Genomic DNA, 6,958 nt, shown 5'->3' with positions numbered 1-6,958 from the left:
TGATAAACCGTCATCACAATTTAGGCTCGATTTCGCATAAGATCGCGAGTGGGATTTTTGCCGCGTTTTGGACCCTTTCGGGCCGTTCTCGGACTTAAGCATTTTTCACGATTTTATAGAAAAAGCTTGTTTGAAATGACGTCGATTTCGAAAAACATCCAAATTTCTCGTATACCGTAGGCAGCTTCTAGGTGTTTTAGTTTATCGTTGTCATTTTATACGGAAATCTGAATATTCTTCGAGAAAACGAGTTCTTTGCAGTTTTCAAGTTGTAAAATTCTGATGGTGACTCCGATTGAGACGAAACAAGAGTTGATTCGATTCGATCACAGAAGAGGGATCTACGTGAATGGGATGAAGGCAGCGTGTTCGGTCCAACTCGCTAAACTCGCCGAACGGGCAAGTTGGACTAATCGTTTGGTCCAACTCACCCGTTTGGCGAGTTGGACTGGTCAAACTCGCCGAGCGGGCAAGTTGGACTGCTCGTTTAGTCCAACTCGCCGAGCGGGCCAGTTGGACTGCTCGTTTGGTCCAACTCGCCCGTTCGGCGAGTTGGACTGGTCAAACTCGCCGAGCGGGAAAGTTGGACTGCTCGTTTTGTCCAACTCGCCCGTTCGGCGAGTTGGACTGGTCAACGGGCGAGTTGGACTGGTCAAACTCGCCGAGTGGGCAAGTTGGAATGCTCGTTTGGTCCAACTCGCCTGTTTGGCGAGTTGGACCAAATGGACGAGTTGGACGGCTTGCTCGATCTAATCCTCCCGTTTGGTGGGTTGGACGTTGGTGTTTCATTGTCCGGGATCCGTTGTCCGGGGCTTCGAGCATCCTTCCTTGAAGGCTTATCTTGTAAATTCCTTTCGGACTTGCTATGAAACTTGATTTAGTTCTTTGATTTTTATATTCCTTTGAGAATTATCTTTTATGTTTTTCGAAGAAGACATTTCTCGGGAATTTTCTGACTTTGATTCCGTCGTGACCGATTTTGAGTCTAACAACACTGCCGAAGCACCAAAGCGGATTGTGAGAAGATTTGTATCTGGTGGTATCTAGGGGGCGTTGAATTTTTCTGAAGAGCATTTCTATAATAATATATTCCAATTATTTTGATACTTCTATTATCCAAAATTTAGATAATAAATAGAAATTCCTATTCCACATGAGAAGAAGCTAGTATTATGAACTAAATGTTTTGGAATTTCTTTGAAAGATCAATATATATATTTTTCTTTCTAACTTTCTTCAATTGTATTTACGAAGTTTATAAATCTTATAGAAAATGAGGATAAAACCATTGTAGACTGTTTAACTGAAATTTAAATGTTGTAACCACTTTTTAATTTTAGTAAACTAAAAATATATAACTTTAAAATATATTATAAATTATATAGATTAATATTAATTAAATTAATTAACACAAAAGTTAACAATTTTCAACTGTCTCAAACTTGACTGATTCAAAATATAACACAATTGTTTAAGATAATTGTTGGGGTCAAAAACGGTTATCTCGAAATCAGAGTCTAAAATCACCTTTCCTCATGGAGGCTTTCTCGACACACTCTCGACAAAAGTTCCCGAGCGTAAGTTTCAAAGAAAGATGAACCCCGGAACTAAAAACAAACAGTCCAGCTCATCAGTTCGACGAACTGATCCAATCCGGCTCGGCAGATGGCCGAGCTGGATCAAACACGCGACCAGCTCGGCCATCCACCAAGCTGGACCAGTCAAGTTTGGCGGATGGCCGAGCTTAATCAAACGCGCGACCAGCTCGGCGATAGGCCATGGATTTTACCCACTTTTAACCATGGTGTATAAGTGTTTTAATATATATTTACTACTATATGGAGTCTATTTAGAGTATTTACCGGTTCAGGGAAGATTTGGAGGAAAGTGGTTATTTTGGTGTCTTTTGGAGCCTTTTGATGTGCAGAGCTGCACAGACGCGTCAGATGTTTAACTATGGATGGATACCTTACCACCATTATCTTGATCCTATCTTTTGTCACGAGATATATCTTTGAGTTAGCTTTCCAATGCCACCGGTTTGAGGTCAATCAGCATCCTGTAGCGTAAATTATGCATGTTTTACTAAAGAGAGGTAAGTCTGCCTCGCGAGAGGAAGCTGTCGAGAAGAAGAATGTATGTCGATCGATGAAGAACTCTTGATGTCGATCGACATGGATTCCAGAATGTGGGCTGAGCATATTTTATGACCGACTGAAGCCCAGAAGCAACTACAAATTACCAGAATACCCTTGGATGACCTAAAACCCTATTTATGTATTTCTAAGCCATTGTTGACGGCTACACGCTATCTAAGCTTTATTCTATTGTTTCTCTTAGTTGGGAGAGAAGGGAGGAACTCCATCAGAGTCCTCCTAGAACTCCATTGGTTTTGGTATTATATTATTTATGATTTTGATCTATTCATCTATGATTTATGTGACAAACTTCATGTCTGAATAGATCCACATGTTAGGTTTAGGGTTCAGATAGGTTATGAAGGATTAACCCAAAATATAGAACTGCTAAGTTGTGATATTCATCATAGGATTGTTCTTACTGCTTGTGTTCTAGAGTTATGAACTAGAACTCTGATCTTAGAATCATTAGGCACAATTGCGAACGCTTGGTCTTTTCTCTGAACTGAATTCTATTGAGCTAGGATTGCTAGAAACATACAAGAGTTGATTTAAGAACCCTAGTGAACACATATTCAACCCGATCGAAAAGCTTGCTAGAAGTGATATCGATCGATGATCCAATAGATTAATCGATCGATATTGTGAAAGGTGTATCGATCGATATTCCTACAGAATAATTGATTGACACTTTCTTGTGATCAATAAACGAGAGTTGAGATCCAAGATCTAGATATTAGACTGTCTATACAACGGAAGTTGTTAGATTTGTACTCCCAGTTGAGTTCTATAATATCTTGCAAGCAACAATTAGCTTCTATATCATTATAATCCTGATTACCTGAATATAAACCCTAGATCTATCAAACCATCCTTCCATCAAACAACTATCTGCCAAGCTGAACAATTGTATTGTTCAACTTGTTTACTGCTTTATTTACTGCTTTACTATATTTATTTACTGCTTTATAAACTATTAGTCTAGCTTAATCATATAACTATTAGATCTAATTGGTTCCCTAGCTCCCTGTGAATTCGATCCCTTAGTACTACAACTCGACCTCTTATTTGAGAGAGTATAAATCACTCCTTAGGGTAATTTGAGTGATATCACTCGGCCTTCCGCCGAGATGGACCAGTCCAGTTCGGCGGATGGCCGAGCTGGAACGATCGTGCTGTCCTCGTCCCGTCCGAAAATCTTCTTCCCCGAAATTCGATCAAACTTGCTCTTGTCTCACCTCGATTGGGGGCTCCGTTGGAACTTTACGACTTTAAAACCGCAAGAACTCGTTTTCTCGTATCAAGTTCGGATGTATCATATGAAACAGCGACGGTTAACAAAACACCTTGAACTGCCTAAACCGTATAAGAAATCCAGGCTTTCTTCGGAATCGACGTCGTTTCGAGAGCGCTCTTCGATAAGTCGTGAAAAACGCTTAAGCCAAGAAACAGACATAAAAGGCCCAATCTATATGACGGTTTATCTTTTGTGTTGCAGAAGAAGATAAATGTCAAGTTCAGAAGATAAATGCTAAGTTTCCAAAGATAAACACAAAAGATCGAAGGAAAATGGAAAGTTTCCGCATAGTGATAAACTCAACCGAGGGCAAAAAAGGAAGGGGGAACCGACCTTGAAGGATATATAAGAGGAGATCAAGCCAGGGGCGAGGGGGAGAGATTCTTAGACCTAGAAAAACTCGGCTAGCTTAGGAAAACTTAGAAATTAGGCGGCTCGATTTTACTTATATTCTTTTCGTTCTAGTTCAAAGATTAACTTGGCTAGGAAAACTCTGTCCGTCTTATCTCTCGCGAATCCTGTAACCTTGTTATTTTATCAATCAATAATACGCCACTGTGCAACTTTACTTTCGATATTCTGTTATCTCTGTCTATTTTGTTTTTCGTGTGTTTACGCAGATAATCCGGGACCTCTGGGAAATTTACGGTTTCTATCTTTCCTTATTTTACGGAAAATCGATAGTGCGAATTTCGGTTCCCACAGTTTGGCGCTAGAAGGAGGGGAGGTCGGATTCTCTAACTCAAAAACCACAAAACGACTGAGACACGATATGCCTAATCAAACGGGTAGCAATGTCATCGCCTTCAAGGGAAGAGCAACGATCGATCCGATCAAACCTCTCAACGATCTCCTTGTCGTCGAGCTGACAATCTAGAAAATCGATGTCGCAAGGATATTGGTCGACACAGAAAGCTCGGCCAATATCATCTTCAAAAACACCCTTGAAAGAATGGAAATCAATCCATCCGAGATCACTGAAGATCCAAACCCGATAGTAGGAGTCTCGGGAGAAGCTACCATGACTCTTGGCACAATCAACTTCTCGGTTAAAGCTGGCAGCATGACGAAAATGGTGGAATTCTTGGTCATCGATTGACCCACATCATATAACGCGATCATAGGAACTCCGTGGCTTAATTCCATGCAAGCAATCCCGTCAACATACCACATGTGTCTCAAATTCCCAACCCCTCACGGGATCGAGACCATATGGGGAGATCGAAGAGTCTCGCGAGTCTGCTTCGCTGCAGAATTGAAACAAAAAAACCCATCGGCTGAATTTCTGCCTCCAAAGAAAAAGAAATCGTCTGTCGTTGACAACGCCCTAGAACAAGATATGACTGAAATATTTTGGCAGTCTTGAGTAGCCGAAGCTTTGGAAGCGAAACGCGAGCTGGCCTGCGAGCCCGTAATCTCGGTATGCTTAGACGAAACATTCCCAGATCGCTGCGTGGAAATCGGCGCGAACCTAAGTGAGTCTCTAAAAACCGAGCTCATAGCTTGTCTGAAAAAGAACTTGCACACGTTCGCATGGGCCGCAGAGGATATGTAGGGGATTGACATCAAGGTCACATGTCACGAGCTGAACGATGACCCAACTTTCAAACCTGTCAAACAAAAGAGACGAAAGTTGGGACCCGAACGCGCAGGTGCGGTTAAAGACGAGGTCGAAAAACTCCTCAAAGTCGGATCCATAACAGAAGTGAGGTATCTGATAGACCGTGGATTTGACCCACTTTTACCCATGGTTTATAATTGTTTTAACTGCTAATTAATATATTATAGAGTCTATTTAGTATATTTATAGGATCAGGAGTGATTTGGAAGAAAGTGATGATTTTGGAGCATTTTGGAGTTATTTGGAGTAAGCACCCAAGATGACCATCGAGCACGACCATCGGTCGATATTGAAGAGGAATAATCGATCGATGTTCACATCTTGACATCGATCAATAGCGAAGCGCACAGAAAGACCGTTTGGTCTCAGCCGAATTAGAGCCCAAGTCTTCACCAATTTACAAGATTACCCCTGACGAGTTTTAACTTAATTATATAAGCTTTGCCAATATGTTAGAGGCAAAGTGTGCTTTCTTGTTTTAGTGATTTCACAGCAAAGGTTTTCTAGGATTTTTAGTAGATTGAGGAGAAGATCCAATGAGATTTGTGACTGGAACTCCACTAATATCTATCTATTTATCTATGAAGTATTTATACCTTATTGTTGTTATGAATTGCTTAGCCATCTATGAGTAGTTCTCTTTGTTAGATTTAGGGTTTAAATAGGCTTTGAGGGATTATCCCCTACTATAGATTGCTAAGTTGTGATATTCATCTTTAGGATTGTTATTAATGCCTATTCCCAGATTAGCTACCTAGAACTTGCTTTAGGAGTTGTAGACATAAGCGATATCTTGCATCTCACCCTGAATCCATTCTAATTGAGCTAAGTCTTGCTAAGAGTAAGGCGAGAGCTGATCTAGTGAGCTTAGTGAGCACATTCAACCCACGCATTAACGCTTAACCAAAAACGTCGATCGATATTCCTATAGAATCATCGATCGACACCAGTCAATAGACAAACCTAGAAAGCGAAAGCCTAATGGTTTGTTATTAAGTGTTGAGCTCTATAATATCATGCATACGACTTATTAGGCATCTGAAGGATTATAATCCTGATTACCTGAATAAAAGCCCTAAGTCTAGCTACTTTCATCTAAGTACCAAAAACCCCAATCAATCAATCGAGCAATTAACTTGCTCACAAACCTGTCTTACATTTAATAAAAATCAACTTAGCTTAATCAACTTAATTAGATTTATTAGGTTCTCTAGCTCCCTGTGAATTTGATCCCTAAGTACTACAACCGAACCTCTTATTTGAGAGAGTAAATCACTCCTTAGGGTAATTTGAGTGATATCAAATTTGGCGCCGTTGCCGGGGAGCTTTGATCGCTTGATAGATTTAACTCGATTTAGTCTAAGTTTCTTCTTAAAACCACTTTCTGACACAAAAAAAAAAAATTCTTGTCTTTTCAGGTACATGCCTAGCAATACCAGAAGCAACAAGCAAAACCAACTGCTATTCTCATCAGATCCTGCAAGCTTGGAACGTTCAATCCACAAAGGAATACGCTCCTCATTGATTGACAACAACACTAGTCCGTCGCTCGATTTTCATCAGCCACCGTCGACCCAGATACCAGTCTCGTCGATCGACACTCGCTCACCACCGTCGACCGAAGACACTCTTCCGTCAACCGATATCTTCCACCCGACGTCGATCGATACTTCAGTCCGAACATCGATCGATACTAAGCCGCGAGACATGGTTGCGACTTTGATACTTGTAGGTGATGAGAAGGGATACTTGCGTGACCAGGAAGGTCATCTATGTAATGCAGCAGGTCAGAGGATAGATGCTCAGGGGGCTGCAATCCCTGAGTCTGATACTGATGCTACAGGAACTACTCTACTTGTAGATGAGGCTGCTCGACCCAGAACGTTAGCTGATTACAGATCA

The sequence above is a fragment of the Brassica napus genome, chromosome C6, assembly GCF_020379485.1.
Source record: "Brassica napus cultivar Da-Ae chromosome C6, Da-Ae, whole genome shotgun sequence".
Classification (NCBI taxonomy): Eukaryota; Viridiplantae; Streptophyta; class Magnoliopsida; order Brassicales; family Brassicaceae; genus Brassica; species Brassica napus.
Note: the sequence above shows the minus strand (reverse complement) of the source record.